Consider the following 18,673-nt stretch of genomic DNA (forward strand, 5'->3'; position numbering starts at 1 on the left):
ATAATCAAATATCTTCTAAATTATAAATAAAAAGGTCTTTTAAATTATTTGCTTGAATCCATTTTCGAAAAATGTCAGCATGTTGCCTTTAGTTTATATATCTCTTAACCTTTTAATTGGTACGTTTCTCTCCGCCCTTTTTATTTCCTGTAATTTATTTGTTGAGGAAACTGGGTCATGTCCTATGGAATTTCTTATATTCTGGATTTGCTTTATTTTTTTCATATCCTTGCTCAATTTTCTCTTGGGTTTTTGATGTTTCTCAATTTTTTGGAAGCTCCTTATTTATGAGGGATCTGTGATACATGTTGTAAATACTTACGCCCAGTTTGTCACTTACCTTTTTATTTTCTTTATGATATTTCAGGTCATTGTGAAAAGGTTTAAAATGTTTCCATTTATTCCACTCTCTCCTCCCATTTCTGTGCTTCCCAGTTTATATGCTTACATTCTTTCTCTTAGTGTTTATACCTTTAAATAGTGTATATACCTCTATTATTTTTCAGATACGAATGATCTGTTTTGACTCTCAGCCATGAAAGATGAGGAACTGAACATATGCACTAATTCTATTTCCCTATCAACTTTGTAAGTTACATTGTTTTTATGTCGTCCATGTTTGAAATATTTACATATTTTTCTGTGACCATGATCCCTACATGTGTTATAATCTTAATATATCTGATAAATGAAAGAAATAATTATTATCTTGTTCAATTTTCATAACTCCTTTTGGTTAGCCAGGTTCCCCCCCCCCCCCCACTTTGTAGTTGTTTCTTTTTCAAAACAAAACAAAACAAAACAAAACAAAACAAAACAAACCCTGAAAACCTCCCAGAACTATATTCCCTGAGTTTTTGAAGGCAAACAGTTTTCTTTCACTAATTTGTCAACATTTAGCATTGAATGTTATTTTGTAGAAGTCTGAGATCACCCTAATATTTTTCACTCATAAGTGATTTGATATTTTTATTGAGTTGTCAGATATTTTTTCTTTACATTGGAACATGGTATATCTGAGTGTTATTTATTATTTGTTATATTTTGTGGAACCTGGTTTGACCATTTAATATGTATGTTCAAGGCCTGATTTGTTTATACAAAACTATCGTAATTATTTCTTTGAATACATATAATATAGACTGATATTTATGTTGACCCCCCCCCCTTGTACCTGCCCTTAATATTTTAAATTTTCTCAGAAATGTTTTCTTCATTTTTATTTCATTCTGCTTACTTTTCTCAATCCTGTTTTGTATGTTTTTACAGTGGTTTCAGGAGTATCCATGTTTATTTGTGTTGCTTCCAATTTGGCTTCATTTCTGTGATAGTTTTGTTTTTCTTCTATGTCTCTGCTGGGTACTAGCAGCTCATGTGTTAGCTTCTACTGACTCCTGCATATTCCTGAATTTCATATCTCTGATTTCTTCTCTTGTTGCTTAGCAATGATTGCTTTTTATTTTTAAAGTTGAGGGTGATATGAGATAGTATGATAGTTCATGTCAGTGATATGAAGTCACATCTGTTTCTGGCAATATTTTTCTAGGAAGTGTTATTTGCTACCCACCCCACCCCCACCCCGGTGGCAGGGTTCCAAGGATGCTTCAGGATCCTGTGTACTCTGTAGTAATGCTGCTCTTCCCCAGTAACCATAGTCAGCCTTCTTTTGTCATTTTCAGTCCAGTCCCAAAATCATTTTCTCTGGCACAAATAACTCAACATTGGTGGCTCGTACCTTGTGTACTTCCCATTTTCTGGAGATGAGACAAATCTGACCCCCTACACCTTTGCTTTAACATTTCACGGGTCATTTCAGTGGCGCTCTCTTGTTTTCATTGTACCTGAATGTACCTAGATGATTTCTGATATTATTTTCAGAGTCAACATTCTGTACTTTCTGTTCTCACCCCACTGCTCAGTAGTTCTGATGTCTCAGTCACCTGAGGTAGTCTGCGTTCCCACAAAGTGTCAAGCTAACTTTTGAGAGGGATTGAAAAAGACTCCACTCTAGGGGTGGGAGAACCTGAAAGGAAATGAAAATATTAATGACTTAGAATATTTTCTCACTACAGGTGTGTGTGTGTGTGTGTGTGTGTGTGTGTGTGTGTGTGTGTGTGTAGGTGTGTGTGTGCACACATGTGTGTTTCAAAAATTGTACTATCAGTTTTGGAAACAACTGTTTTTCCCCTTTTGTAGCAAGAAGAAAAACGAAAGGGTTTTAGACAGATACCTGTGGAGTAGAGAGGCTGCTTGTGTAGAAATCTGATTAATATGTATATAGAAAAGGGAAACAAATCTGTTATTCATTGGAATAAAAGTTGGGGACGTAGAAGTTAGTATCAGAAAATGGACCTTTGAAGAAGTGGACAAGTATATATAGAAGGATGGGTTTATTGTGAGTTGAGAATGGATTGCTCTTAAAGTTTGAGTTCAATGAGAATGTGTTGGTGATCAGAAGACTTGGATCCCTGTTGTGGCTTTGCTACCGGTTTGCTTTGCCAACCCCAGACAACTCACTTGACTCTAAACTTCTGTACTAGGGTACGTGGGTTGCTCAGTTGGTTAAGCATCTGACTCTTGATCAAATTTAGGTCTTGATTTCAGGGACATGAGTTCAAGCCTTGCATCGGGCTCCACATTGAATGTGGAGCCTACTAAAACAAAGCAAAGCAAAACACAACACAACACAACACAACACTTCTGTACGTATATCATGGGAATAAATACATCTCTGGACTAATATAAGAAAAAACTGCCTAGTAGCTTATCTTGTAGTCAGTGAATGTTAACTTCATTCTCCTTTTCTTCATTAGATACTATGTAGTAAAATAGGAATGTAAGATTGACTGTTATAGACTTGCATGTTCTGGTAGAAAGATACTGATCCTGGATTTGGAGTGTCAGGATAAAAGGTATTCAACACATTAAAATATTAATTAACATGTGAACATAATTTAACACTTTAAAAGTCACTTTTGTATTCATTTTCTTCTTTGAGATTCACACCAACTCAGTGGACAAGGATTTTTATTTACCTTTTACAGTTGGGGATAGGGATGCTCAAGGACTTGTCCATGTTAGAAAATGTCAGAATCTCGGCCAGGAATTCCCACCCCAAGTCCAGTGCTCTTTTGATAAATTTCATGCTGCCTCTGAAAGTAGTGCCTTGTTCAGGTTGCTCACGTCTCATAGATCTTTGCTTCCTTGTTTGTAGTTTGAAGTATTTTCATTATCAGGTACCTCTACAGGTTCTTCTTTCGTTAAAAAAAAAATAGCTCTTAGAATGAACAACTCCCCCTGTCCCCTCCAACTCTGAACTTCTGTGATCCCATCCCCATTTTATACAAACACTGGGGTACTTGCAGGAACTAGTATGAGCTTTGAAAAAGACGCTGAGAGGGCTGCCTGGGTGGCTCAGTCGTTAAGCATCTGACTTCGGCTCAGCTGAGATCATGATTTCACAGATCGTGGGTTTGAGCCCCACGTCAGGCTCTGTGCTGATAGCTCAGGGCCTGTAGCCTGCTTCATAGTCTGTGCCTCCCTCTCTCTGCCTCTCCTCGGCTCACACACTCTCTCTCTCTTTGTCAAAAATAAACTGTAAGAGACTCTTAAATACAGAGAACAAACTGAGGGTTGATGGGGGGTGGGGGAGAAGGGCAAAATGGGTGATGGGCATTGAGGAGGGCACTTGTTGGGATGAGCACAGGGTGTTGTATGTAAGCGATGAACCATGGGAATCTACCCGAAAAACCAAGAGCAGACTTTATATGCTGTATGTTAGCCAATTTGACAATAAATTATATTTAAAAAATAAATGTAAAAAAAATAAAATAAATAACCATTAGAAAAATAAAAAAAGAGAGAGATTCTGGGATTACTCTTTTAGTTTTTAATAGCAACAGCAACAACAAGAGCAACAATGTCAAACTGTTTATCAAAGGAGATAGACTTAGATAAATTACAATAAATTATATCCCTATATGAGCTACAATGCAGGGTTAAAACTAATATTTTCTTTATATTTAGGAAGGGAAGTTCTGATAGGATTTATTAAGCGTAAAAGTAATTCACAGATACATGTAGAGTATGATGCCATTTACAAATACTTTAAAACCTATGTGTATATGAATGTGTGTGTGTGTGTGTATACAGACACGTATAGAAGGTGAAAAGAACAGAAATCTCAATGCCAAGTTTTAAGGAATCTTTTTGCTCTTTCATTCTATATTGCTCAGCTCTATTACAATGAGTACTAACATAATTTAAAACAAATAGAATTAGCATTTATTCTGGAAAAGTTACGGTGAAAATGAAAAACAACTGTTGACACTATTGTAAAATCATGCTCTTTTGGAAACAGTAATTTATACTGTAAGAACCGTAAACTCATTCACATCCTGTTGTAAAATATAGATCATTGGATTTATAAATTCTGTTATGTTGCTTTAATTCTGCTGGACAGTTGATAAGAAAACTGTGTTTATCAGTGAAAACAGGCTATCCTGAAACATTTACCTTAGTGGTAACTCAGGTCAGTACAGTTGGAAAAAGATACATTCCTCTACTACCTCTCCAGATTATTGTTTCTTTTTCAGCTACTGTTGCCTTAGTTCAGGCCCTGCTTGCCTGCCATGTTTATTTCAATGGACTCCTAGATGATCCTTCTTACAGGCTCTCTTCCTTCTAACCTGTTCTCATTGCTGTTAGTGTTTGCCTTTTTGAAACCTAAATCTCATTTACCACTTTTTTTTTTTATTCAAAAATCCTTCAGTGATCCCCATATTCAGAAAGTTTTGGAATTCCTTAACAAAACATTTATATCTGGGTTGCTCTTTTAAAATTCCCTTTTTGTTGAGTTACAATTAACATATCATATAAAACTCACCCTTTCATTTGGGCGATTCAGTATCTGTACACTATTCACAAAGTTGTGCGACCATCGCCACTGTCTAATTCCAGAACATTTTCATCACCTCGAAAAGATATTCTGTACCCATTAGTACTTACTCCCCATTACCGCATCTCCCTCCCCTCCCCCCTATTCCTGGAAACCACTAATTTCTGTCTCTATGGATTGCCTATTGAGGATATTTCATACAAATGGAATGATATACAATACATACCCTTTTGTGATTGACTTCTTACACTTAGTATAATACCTTCAAGGTTCATCCATGTTGTAGCATATATCGGCACTTCATTCCTTTTTGTGACTGAATAATATTCCATTGTAGAATGTACCAAATTTTGTTTCTCCATTCATCAATTAATGGACATTCAGGCTATCTCCAATTTTAGCTATTATAAATGCTGCTGCTATAAATATTCATGTACAAGCTTTGTTTCAACACCTGTTTTCAATTCTCTTGGATTATATCTAGGAGTGGGATTGCTAGGTCACATGGAATTCTATGTTTAACATTTTGAGGAACTGACAAATTGTTTCTCCAAAGCGGCTATACCATTTTATAATCCCACCAACATTATATATGGGTTTTACAATTTCTCCACATTTCTAGGAGCACCTATTATTGTCTGTTTCCAACTGTAGTCATCCTAGTTGGCATGAAGTGGTAGATCTCTGTGATTTTGATTTGTGTTTCCCTAATGAGTAATAATGGCAAGTATTTTGTCTTCTGCTTATTGACCATTTGTATATCTTTTTTACAGAAATTCCCATTTTTTAATTGGGTTGCTTTTTTATTGTTGAGTTGTTACAAATACTTACATATTCTGCGTACTCATCCTAATTATTATCATATATATGATTTACAAATATTTTCTCCTATTCCACAGGTTATGTTTTCACTTTTTTGATAGTGTCCTTTGGAGCACAAAAATATTTAATTTTGATGAAGTCCAATTTATCTATTTTCTTTTTGGTTGTTTCTGCTTTTGCTGTCCTATTTAAGAAACCATTTCCTAACCCAGGGTCACAAGAATAACACCTACATTTTCATACTTTTAATGTTTTACATCTATGTGTTCATAATTGTCTGAGTTTTAAGGTTTAGCTCTTTCATTTTGGTCTTTGACCCATTTTGAATCAAAGTTTTATACGTAGTGTGAGGTAGTAGCATATATTTATCATTTTGCATGTGGATATCCAATTGTCCTAGCACCATTTTTTGGAAAGACTGTTATTTCACTCTTTGAATTATCTGGGCATTCTTAATGAAAACCAGTTGACCATAGATGTGTGGGTTTATTTCTGGAATCTCTGTTCTACTTCATTGAGCTGTGTGTGTCTATCTTTATGCCAGTAATTTTGTAGTAAGTTTTGAAATTTGGGAGCATGAGTGTTCCAACTTTTTTCTTCTTCCAAGATTTTTATGGCTATTCTGGATTCCTTGCATTTTAATATGAATCTTAGGCTCAGATTGTCAGTGTCTTCCAAAAAGACAACTGAGATTTAATAGAGACTCTATTGAATCTGGAACGATTTGGGGAATATTGCCATTTTAGCAACATTAAGTCTTCCAATCAATAAACATTATGTTTCCATTTACTTAGGTCTTCTTTATTTTGTTTCAGTGATGTTTTCCTGTTTTTATTGTATGTCTTCCATTTATTTTGTTAAATTTATCCCTTAGTTTCTTATTGTCCTTGCTATTATTCTAAATTGAGTTTTTAGAATTTCATTTTCAAGGGTGCCTGGGTGGCTCAATTGGTTGAGCATCTGACTCTTGATTTCAGCTTAGACCATGATCCCAGGGTTATAGGATTGAGCTCTGTGTCAGGCCCTGTGCTGAGCATGGAGCCTGCTGAAGATTCTCTCTCTCTCTCTCTCTCTCTCTCTCTCTCTCTCTCTGTCTCTCTCTCTCTCTGTCTCTCTCTCCCTCTCCCTGTCCCTCTCCACCTCCCTTCCTCCCTCCTTCCCTCCCTCTGCCCCTGTTCCTCGCTTATGCGCTCTCTTTCTCTCTCAAAAAAAAAAATAGACAATAAATTATATTTAAAAAATAAAAAAAATAAAAAAATAAAATTTCATTTTCATATTGTTGTTAGTGTATAGAAATACACCTGAGTTTTGTTTACTGGTCTTGTATCCTGCAACTTTACTGAACTTGTGTATTAGCTTTAATAGTTCATTTTGCAGATTACATAGGATTCTCTATATACAAGATTATGTCGTATGGAAATAGAGATAGTTTTACTTCTTTTCCAATGTGGATGCCTTTTCATTCTTTTCTCTTTCTTTCTTTCTTTCTTTCTTTCTTTTTGCCTAATTTCTCTGGCTATAACCGCTAGTACTATGTTGAATAGAGGTGACATGAACAGATATCCTTGTCTTGCTCTTGATCTTAGAAAGTTTTTAGTCTTCCATCATTAAATCTAAGATTAGCTGTGGGTTTTTCATAGATGTCCTTTAGCAAGTTGAGGAAATCCCTTTCCACTCCCAGTTTTTTGAGTGTTTTTATCATGTAAAGATGTTGGATTTTGTTACATGCTCTTTCTGTATGTATCGAGATGATTGTGTCTTTTCTGTTTTTTATTCTGCTAATATGGGGGTATGTCACTGACTGATTTTTATATGTTGAATCAACCTTGGCTTCCTGGAATAAATCACAGTTATTCATGTAATACAACCTTTTTATATGTTGCTAGATTTGGTTTGCTAATAATTTGATAATTTTTGTTTGTATTCATAAGGAATAATGTCATGTAATGTGATGTCGTGGTATAGTTTGGGTATAAGCATAATATTGGCCTCATAGTATCAGTTGGGGAGTTTTCTACATACATTCCTTTGCACTTGTTTTTTTCACTTAATTGTAAATCCGGAAGTAACTCTCAATTCATAGATAACCATCCTCATTTTGGTGCAGCAGCATAATTAACTTTGTGGATTTGCCCTACTTATTCATAATTCTTTTGTGTATGGTCCTATGTACGGGAAATATTTTGTCATGAAAAAATAGCTTTCGCCATTAAAGACTGTGCATATTTTATTTTTATATTTGTGGAGGTATATCTTTAAAGTAAATTCCTGGGAAAAGGCTTGCTAGATCAAAAGGTAAGTGCATGTGTATTGTGTCAGATATTTCTAAATTCCCTCTCACCATGGTTTTGCCCTTTTACATACCTGTCAGAAATGGCTGAGACTGCCTGTTATCCTGTAGCATTACCAGGATAAAAGCTCTTTTGAATTCTGATTATCTGATAGGTTTTTTAAAATGGTACCTCAGTTTAATTTTAACTTGCACTTCTCTTATTGTGAGCAAAGTATATTTCCTATGATAACGGTTGTTTTTATTTCTTTTTCTATGACTTATCTGTTCATGTCTTTTGACTATTTTTCTTATTTTTCTCATCATTGAAAACCTCTTTATATCCTTGGGAAGTAGCCCTTTGTTTATGATATAACTTGCATGGATTTTCTTCTAGTTTTTCATTTCTCTTTTACCATTTTTATGTATTTATTTTTTGCAGTGCTGACGTTTTTCATTCTTATGTAGATAAATTCATCATTCTTTTATTGCTTCTAGACTTTGAGTTATAGTTACGTCTAGGTTGTATAGAAATTCCCCCCAGTGTTTTCTTTTAATATTTATGTGGTTTCAATTTTTTAACATTTACATTGCTGTTCTGTTTGGTGTTTATTCTAGTGTGTGATGTATCCAATTTAATGTTTTCCCCAAGTGGCTATGCAGGTGTCCCATGCCATTTGGTAAAACATTTATTTTTCTGTTATGTGATATAGTTATATATACTGTATTTCCATGTGTCTTTGTGTCTATGTGTGAACTTTCTGTTTAGTAAAATGAGCCCGTAGGCCTGTTTATCTGCCATTACACACAATCTTCATCATAGAAACTTCAGGGTATGTTTTAGCATGTGGTCGCCGTAGCTCTCCTTATAGTGCTCTTTTTTCTCAGGGTTCTTACATGTTAATTTTTCCATGTGAATTTCAGAACCCACATGTCTAGTTTCATAAATAACTCATTATATTTGATGAGATAGCAGTGAATTAATATGTTAAACTGGGGCGACGTCTTTACAAAGTTGAGTTATCCTATCCAAGTGTAAGAGCTGCATTTCCAATTGTTCAGATTTCATTTCAGGCCTTTCAGGGATGTTTTAATATTTTCCTATATAGGATTTGAATACTGCATTTCCTAAGTAGTTTCTAACTGATTTCTCTCTCTCTCTCCCTCTCTCTCTATATATATGTGTGCTATTATTTCTTTGTGCTAATTTTCTCTATATGTATGCTATTTCTTTGTGCTAATTTTATGTCATGCCAAAAACTTTAATTTAGCTTTTGTGTTTTTTTGTTTTGTTTCTCCAGATAGACTATTATATGCAAAGCTTTTTTTTTTTCCAATTCTCATGCCTACAGTTTTTTTTCTTTTGTCATGAAATTGTAATGGAGGTAGAGGGAATTCTTCTCTTTTTGTACTCCTTAATGACAGACCTCCTGCTTCCCTACCTTCATATTTATAAACACATAGGTATACATTTGTGTAGTGTGTGTATGTGTGTGAGTGTGTGTGTGTGTGTGTGTGTGAGAGAGAGAGAGAGAGAGAGAGGGAGGTCATGTTACGTCACAGTGCTAAATTTTGTATAGCCTGTTTTCAGCATCTATGAAGAAAATTTTATAGTTTTTTTTCCTTAGATTTATTAAAATGGTGGATAAGGAATTTTCTAATATTAAACCATCCCTGCATTTCTGGAATAAATCCCATTTGGTCATAATATCTTTTTAACTTTCTTTTTAATGTTTGTTTATCTTGAGAGAGAGACAGAGTACAAGAGGAGGAGGGGCAAAGAGAGAGGGAGAGACAGAATCAGAAGCAGCTCCAGGTTCTGAGCTGTCAGCACAGAGCCCGATGCGGGGTTCAATCTCCTGAACCATGAGATCATGACCAGAGCCAAAGTCAGATGTTTAACTGAATGAGCCATCCAGGCACCCCTGATTTTTATTTATTTTTGAGAGAGAGAGAGAGAAAGAGAGAGAGAGACAGAGAGAAATAAAGCAGGGAAGGGGCAGACAGAGAGTGAGACAGAGGATCAAAAGCAGGCTCCATGCTGATAGCAGAGAGCCCAACACAGGGCTCAAACCCACAAACTGTGAAATCATGACCTTCACGAGCTGAAGTTGGACACTTAACCAACTGAGCCACCAAGGCACCCCTGATTTGGTCATCATATATTTTTATCTTTTTATTTTTGATATGTAATTGGAATCTTTTTGCACATATAATTCTAAGTTTTCCATCAATATTCAGAAGACTGGTCTGTAGTTCTCCTGTTTGTGTTTTTACCAGGTTTCTATATTAATACTGTGCTTCATTCATCCAAAAAAATGAAAGTTTTCTTTTTACTATGCTCTGGGACAATTTAAGTATCAGCGAGATTGTCATATTCAGGTTCATTTTAAATCTATATGAGCAAAATAACCATTGCAAGATTAGTACATCAGAATTCTCCAGTGGAAAAAAAAGTGACATTACAAAATACTTTGTTTAATAAATAGTTTACTAGCATTTTAATAATTATTAATTATAGTTAATTATTGATAATAGTGAATAGCTTAATAAAATGTTTAATACCTTTATATTATATAGTTTGATCTGCACTTCGATTTTATGAATGCATTATACTCATTTTATGGATAAGAAAACTGAGGCTCCGAAAGATTAAGTAGTTTGTGCAAGGCACACACTTAGTGAATAGCTATAGGAGAACTTAAACCCCTATACTCTGTTCATTCCATACTGGTTCCATGAAATGGAATTCACTGTCTTCATGGCAGTAGTTGGCCAAACATTTTAACCCATAGGTCAGTTTACGTGTGCATTTAGTAAAGAAAACCATCTTTGGTTTTGATTCTATTTTTGTTGTAGTATGACACTAGCAGTTCTCACTACAAGTAGTATCGTTGGCGATGGAAGACAGCAGTATGTGTACGTCTGTTTGTACCTCTGTCTGTCTCTCACGCACACACATCCTTTAAGGATATCGTGGGAGAAGATTGCCTTAAACCATCGATTCATAAAATCCAAATAGGCTTTTGGCATACAGAGTTGTTATTATTTAGAGAACATACTTTTATTTCATAGTATGTCCTCAGTTTACTCGTCTGCTTAATCGAGAGACAAGATTGGCTCTATGTTACCAGCCATTTTGAAGACAGGCCGATTAAAAATAAAAACCAAAGCAAACAAAAATTCCAAGTATCTGTGAGAACAGATTTAATGTGATGACAGATGCTTTCTACAACATACTGAAATTTCAGAAACAAGCATAGTGCATAATCTCATATATCTTAAATTTGACTACTTGTATTTAAGGTAATGAGGAATGGGAAAATATAAATGAAAAATAATGGGAGAAAATATATTGCATTCAATAAACTCAATAGTATATCAATGTAAAAATGTACACATTTTGCGGATATGAAGCGTGTGCATGTTGATGGATGTTTATCTTGACACTGATTTGTACAAAGAGTTCTAGCAAGTTAGTTAACATGATTGTCTTTATTCCACCAAATTCTAGGAGTACCTGGAGTGCTTTGTCAAATGTAGACTTTCTGCCATGGCCATGCACGAGGTGCCCCCCCTTCCTACTTCTCTTGGAATTCATCTTTCCCTTTCTCTTCTTCACTCAGAGCTCCAGCTACACCAGCTTTTTGAAGTTTCAGGACTGCCACAGTTTTGCCTTCCACAAGAACGTCCACCTGCTGTTTTCCCACCTGGAACAATTTTCCCCACCTCTCTTTCCCTGGCTGACTCCAACATTCTTCTGATCTTACTTCAAATATAATTTTTCCAGATTGGCCTTACCTGGCCAGTGCCACCCGCTTCTCAAATGACACCAGTTTACCCTGTTATAAACTCTCAGTATGCTATACTTCTTCCTTGAGGTCAGTGTCCTTGCCTGTCTCATTCTCCACTATAGCCCTAGTACCTAGGTCATCTAGTAGGCACTAGTATATATCTGTTATATAAATGAACGAATGAGTGAATGAATGATTTTAAACACGAGATACTCAGGTCTGGGGAAATCAGAAAATTCAGGCAGCATTACCTTAGTAAATACAAAAGGAAGGAGACTGGCAGGAGCATGCCCTAGAAGGAAGTAAGCCTTTCTGCGAAAGCAGGTTGGCATGGCGCTCTTTTGGTAAATTGTTTCAGCACTTTGTTTTTTTTTTTTTTTTAATTTTTTTTTTCAACGTTTTTATTTATTTTTGGGACAGAGAGAGACAGAGCATGAACAGGGGAGGGGCAGAGAGAGAGGGAGACACAGAATCGGAAACAGGCTCCAGGCTCTGAGCTGTCAGCACAGAGCCCAACGCGGGGCTCGAACTCACGGACCATGAGATCGTGACCTGGCTGAAGTCGGACGCTTAACCGACTGTGCCACCCAGGCGCCCCTGTTTCAGCACTTTGTATGTCATGATCATTTCCTTGTTTAATTTGCCAATGAAAAGTAGTAAGCAAGGAGAGCTGGGAGTGGAAATCTTTGTGTGGTTTATCAATGACGTATACAGCTTCTGCTTTCCCTATCACTTGATTGTCAGTCATAACATTAAACTGTCCTACGCTCTGCTGGCGATGCAAGTGCAATAAAACCTTGGATTGCGAGTAACTTGCTCTACGAGTGTTCCGCAAGACGAGCAAACATTTCTAATAAATTTTAACTTGATAAACGAGTGATGTCTTGCAATACGAGTAGTACGTGATGCCGAGTGCCACATGATCACAACTGAGCCAGTGGTTCTTGAAATTTGCTTTGATATACGAGCGCTTTCGATGACAAGCGTGTTTCTGGAACGAATTATGCTCGCAAACCAAGGTTTTACTATTAAAAAAAAATCAAGGCATCACCATTGAGAACACTGGACTCATGTTTCCACCCTAGGGAAATTGGGAAATGCTACTGATTTAAATTTTAGGCTTAAAGGACACTTTTGGGGAAGGAAACATAACGCGTTTTTAAAAATGTCAATACAAGAGATATGTCTGTATGCATACAGTAGTTACCTGTTTTGAGGTTACTTTTCTTCTTTCATACCTTCCAATTTCCATGTCCTTTTCTTTTTTGTGTACTTCCCTCTTCCCTTGACTGATGAATCAACCATGGAATGGCGTAGTTTTCATAAGTATGCTTAGCCTATACACCTTTAGGTCTAAAATTTCGAAAGGTGCAGTAAAAAGAATTCTGGATGCAACATTCCATTCTGCAGTGAGCTTGGTATAATTGCCTCTGGGATGGCAGCTACCCTCATACATATGAATGGAACAATAGAATTTGAGAGAATATTTTATTTATGTGTTCTTGTCTGTTAAGCATTGCATATTTAATGCTTTTTGGTTATTTTTAAAATTCCTTTTGTCAGAAGTACCCATGGAAAACTTAAGCATCATTGATAGTAATTTCTAAATTTTCAGTTGGAAGTTATGATAGAAATATTTCTTTGATATCTAGCATTTGCATGATATTCTGCTGTATGGCTGTTGGTGGTCTGGTTCAAATGTTTACTTCCTCAGTGAGACCTTCCCGGGCCTCAGCCTCCTCCCCCTGAACACATATATACGCACATCAGATTCAATCTTGCCCTTTCCTCATACTCCTTTAGCCCTTGAATTGGATTATTCCAGAAAACCTGAGGGAAATTTTTTGATCAGTGGCGTGGCAGTCAACACGTTTTTAGGAGCGAGAGATAGAAGCGGGAAGAGAGTATGTATTTACTGAGCTTTACTTTGCCCTTTCTCTAATAATGCTCATAACAGAGCCCTGCCTCTGAGAGATACAGTTTCATGGACGTGTAGTCCGGAAGCTAATACGATACTGGAAAATGTCCTGCTTTTCATCTCAGTGAAAGATGTCTCGATATCCTCTTACATCAAGGCATTGCTGGATAGATTTTGAAAAATGCCTATAGAATATAAATAAACTCCTTCAAATCATTGAATGGTAGGTCATTGTCAATTACGTATCTGTTCAATACTTTAAAAATACCTGCACACGCCCTTGAAAACCACAACAACCCATTTTGGTTTCTGGCTGTACATCTAGCTATCCACGATGGGAGAGAGCCTCTTGCAGAGATGTCTCTGGAAAGCAGGCATACAACGTGTGGCTTCAGTTTTGCTGACACGATGCTTCAGCTGCTGCTGAAGTAGCTTTTAATCCCTGGGACAAATCATTCTCTTTTGCAAAAAGTAACCATTTGAACAGAGGTCCAGTGTCACTGCAGTTAATGGCTCCGTGATGACGCAGTTCACATCAAGGCTGAAAATGTTTATGGTGTTTTATTTGTTTATCCATCTTTGTGTCTCTCAGGAGGTATATTAAATCTTTTTCGTAGGGTCGCCTGGGTGGCTCACATGGTTAAGTGTCAGAAACGGCTCAGGTCATGATCTCACAGTTTGTGAGTTCGAGCCCCGTGTCAGGCTCTGTGCCGACCGCTCAGAGCCGGAACCTGCTTTGGGTTCTGTGTCTCCGTCTCTCTCTTACCCTTCCTACCTTGTGTGTGTGTGTGCGTGTGGGCGCACTCTCTCTCTCAAAAATAAATAAATAAACATTAAAAAAAATCTATTTTTGTAGACACCGAAATTGAGGTAAGGACTGTTGGAAGTACCTAGGGTTATACTCATAAGCCTGTCCCAGAATTGAGATTAGAATTTAGAATCCCTGGGTTCTTGGTGTTGTTAAGAAATAGTGATAAAGAGAAGTGTAGATGGTGGCAGTTTGCAAGAAGTGAGGTGTACTCTGGGTTTTGGGTGGCTTGCTTCAGTCGATGTGGTTATCGATCCCTTCGGCATTTTAACGTTAGGCATCGCTGATGTGACCCCTTGGAGTACTGAGCCTGATGATGCCTCTGAACGCGTACAGGATACCGGACTCTGCTAAGCACAGCACATCATTATCTCTAGCTTTTATCGCATTCTTTCGAAAGTAGTAGTATTCTTATGAAGCCCAGTGAGTTATAAACACTTGCCCACATTTTAAGACTGGTGAGCGTCCGAGCCAGGATTCAAAGTCAAGTCTACGTGACCCCCAAAGGCATCACCACACCATGATTCTCTATGAATAACCATAGGCATCAAATGAATATATCATGTAATAGAGTAGTGAGTATACACGGGAGGGTGTACATTTGAAGGGTGAGTGGCTAGTGTAAGAAAGTACTGCAAACTTGGTGACTTAATATACCATAAATTTGTTCTCTTGCAGTTTTTGAGTCCACAGGTCTGACATTAAGGTGCACGCGGAACTGCAAGGCTGCCTCTTAGAGACTCGAGGAGAGAGAGAGTGTTTGTTTGTTTGTTTCTTTTCCAGCTTCTGGTGGCTTGTGGCCGTATCACTCGACTCTCTGCCTCTGGAGTCCCGTTGCCGCCTCCTCCTCCCCTGTCAAACCTCCCTCGGCCTCACTCTTATAAGGACATTTGTCATTAGATTTAAGGATCATCAGGATAAGCCAAAATGGTCTCCTCGTCTCAAGATCCTTAACTTGATTACGTCTGCAAATTCCCATTTTCCAAATAAAGTAACCTTCCCAGTTACCAGGAATGAGAATGTAGGCATGTTTTTGGGGGGTGGAGTGGGGAGGGGGTGGGTACCAGTCAGCTTACCACAGCGAGTAAGGGGTTTCTGTGGTCAGACTGAATTGCCTCGGGGTCTTTGCCCCCTTTCTTCCAGTTTTGGTTTCCTGGAGGAGATGAGATTGTTGGAGCTCTCTCAATGGCCTGAGGACATGGGTAGGTCAGATAATTGAACAAAATTGAACAGACAGGGTTATTCCTATGGACTGGAATCAGCCATCAGGAAATCATTAATAGAAAAGCTGAAAGATTCTATAGGATCAACTGGTTTTAGAGTGAATGTTCACTGTGTAGACCCTGTCTTCAAGGGGCTCACATTCTAAGCAATATGACGGTTTACCGAATAAGGCATGGGCCTATCATAACAGTTCATCAGATGCTGGATTTGCTTTTCTACAAATCCACAGCAAAAAAATTAGGTGTTAAGGGGAGAAATCACCATACCAGGGGAAAAACATGAAGAGCAGAATAAAGCTAAACAGGTATGCTCTCAGACAAAATCCCCACCCTTCATCTCTGGCCAGCAATAATCAGTCCCTCCACCACTGGTTTGTTGTGGAGCTGTTAGGACTAATGTCACCTTGCCCTTCTATCCTTGGTGTGTTCCTCCCACAGGCACCCCAGCCTTCCTTATCTCCATATTTGCTTTGGACACCTTCATTTTAACCCTATTTCTCAGCTCCTATGCCCTCTGGAAATCAGTCAGTGTTCAGTAAAGTTGTGTTTTCAATAACTTCTCTTAATATTTCCTTCACCTTCTTAAAGGCTAACCGAAATCGGGCTCTCCCCTAAAGGCTGTCACTGTAGGCTTTTTCAAGAGTTGATTATTATTTTTTCTCTAACACAGCCAAACTACTGTTGATCCTGGAGTTAGGGTAGGTATTTTCCTTGCTCCTCCTTGCTGATGACAGGCTGTTCTCCCTTTCTCCTCCTCCCAGCTTTGAATCTTAGACTTTACATCTCCTGTTATGCTTTATGATGGTTAATTTTATGTGTCAACTTGACTGGGCCATAGGGTGTCCAGATACTTGGTCAGACATTCTTCTGGCTGTGTCTGTAAAGGTGATTTTAGATGAAAGTGACATTAAAATTGATAGACTGAGTAAAGCATATTGCTCCCTCTAATGTGGATGTGTCTCATCCAATCAGTTGAAGGCCTGAATAGAACAAAAAGGCCGACCTCCCTTAAATAGGATTAAATTCCTCCTGCCTAAGTGTCTTGGCGCTGGGACCCTGTTGTTTTTTTCTGTCTTTGGACGTCAGCTCGCGGAAGCATTGGCTCTTCCTGGCCCTTGAGCCAGGAAGTACGCCAACACCTCTCTTGGTCCTCAGGCCTTTGGACTTGAACTAGAACTGCATCATCAACTCTCCTGGGTCTCCAGTTTGCTGACTGCAGGTCTTGATTCTGTTTCTCTGGAGAATCCATGACTAATACACCTCTCTTTATTACAGTCGTCTTCTGACTCCTCGTTTACTCCTCAGTCATTGAAGATGTTTGTCCTCATAGCACACTACCACTCTCGTCGATACAACTCCTGTTTTAATTCTTGGTGACTTTAACACCCATGTAGACGATCCTTTTGACACCCTGGCCTCTCAGCTTCATGACTTTTTTTTTCAGTATTTTTTTCCTCACCAAGTGGGGCACTTGTTCCCATGGCCATAACTTATCTTGTCATTATTCATAACTGCAACCCCTCCGTAACCTCAGTGTTAAGCATCCTACTTGACTACCAACTCAGTCCCTCTGGTACCTGATAAAAATTACTTTATCCCACCGGGACCTCCAAAATTCTTTCCCATTCCCCCCCCCCCCCAAACATATCCTCACTTCCCTCCGCATTCAGCTTAGAGCCCGTTGCTTGTTATTATGTTAAACCCCATTGCCTCTCTCTTGTTAATCATACTCGTTTGACAAAATCCCAAGCCCAGTTAAATCAAATGTGGTTGGAGAAACACATACAATCATGCTAAGTGGTCTCACTTTAAATTCAAGATCACCAGCCTCAAGTGGGTCCTTAATGCTGCCTGGCAATTATGCTGTATTTGCCAATTCCATTAGCACTCTCAATGACAATTTCATGCCTTCTCCTTTTTCAAAACTCAAATATTCACTCCCTCCACTTGCTTCCTATTCAACTGAGAAAATAGAAACAATCAGGAGAAATTTTCCTCAGGCTACTATCACCACATCTTCCCAGCAACCAACTTCTTTGCCCATATATTCAGCCTTCTTTCCGGTTACTATGGATGAACTATCTATATTCCCAGCTCAAAGCATTGCACTTAATCCCATCCCTGCTCACCAACTGCAGAATCTCTCTCTCGCCATTCTCTTCTTCCTTACCTGTGCCATTAATTTTCCCCTGGATCTTCCTACTAATCTTTCTCCTGTCCTCATAAATAAAACACAACAAAATAGCTCTCTCGGTTTTATTTTCCCCTCTGGCTGCTGCCCCTTTTCGCTTTCCCTTTTGTGGCAAAAGCCCTTGGGTAGTCTGGAGTTGTTTTGTCTTTGATTCTTCTCCAATTTGTTCTTAAAGGCTTTCAATTTTACCACTCTGTGCACAATCGATTTTTATAAAGTAACTGTTGTAGGCTGAATTGTGCCCTCCCCAAATTCATATGTAGAAGTCCTGAGCCCCAGTACCTCGGAATGTGGCCTTATTTGGGGGTAGGGCCTTTACAGAGGCCATTACATTAAAATGAGGTCACTGGGGTGGGCCCTAATCCAATAGGATTGGTGTCTTTAAAAGAAGAGAAAATTAGGACACACAGAGGCACACCAGGTGCGTATGGGCACAGTGAGTGGCGGAAAGCCAAGGAGAAGGGCCTCAGAAGAAACTAAACCTGTCAGCACCTTGATCTTGAACTTCTAGCCTCCAGAACAGTGAGCCAATCAATCTCTAGCAAGCTAATACAGTTATCAGTCACATCCATGTGGTTAACCTAAGGCCCACTGTCAGTTTTCACGAAACTTGACTTATCAGCAGTATTTAATATAGTTAATTACTTCCTCCTCCTTGACACAATATCTTCACTTTGTTTCGAGGATATTTTCCTCTCTTGATTTCCCCCTTACCTCACTGGTTTCTCCTTATCAGTGCCCTTTGAGGACC

The sequence above is a fragment of the Prionailurus viverrinus genome, chromosome X (assembly GCF_022837055.1).
Source record: "Prionailurus viverrinus isolate Anna chromosome X, UM_Priviv_1.0, whole genome shotgun sequence".
NCBI classification, from domain to species: domain Eukaryota; kingdom Metazoa; phylum Chordata; class Mammalia; order Carnivora; family Felidae; genus Prionailurus; species Prionailurus viverrinus.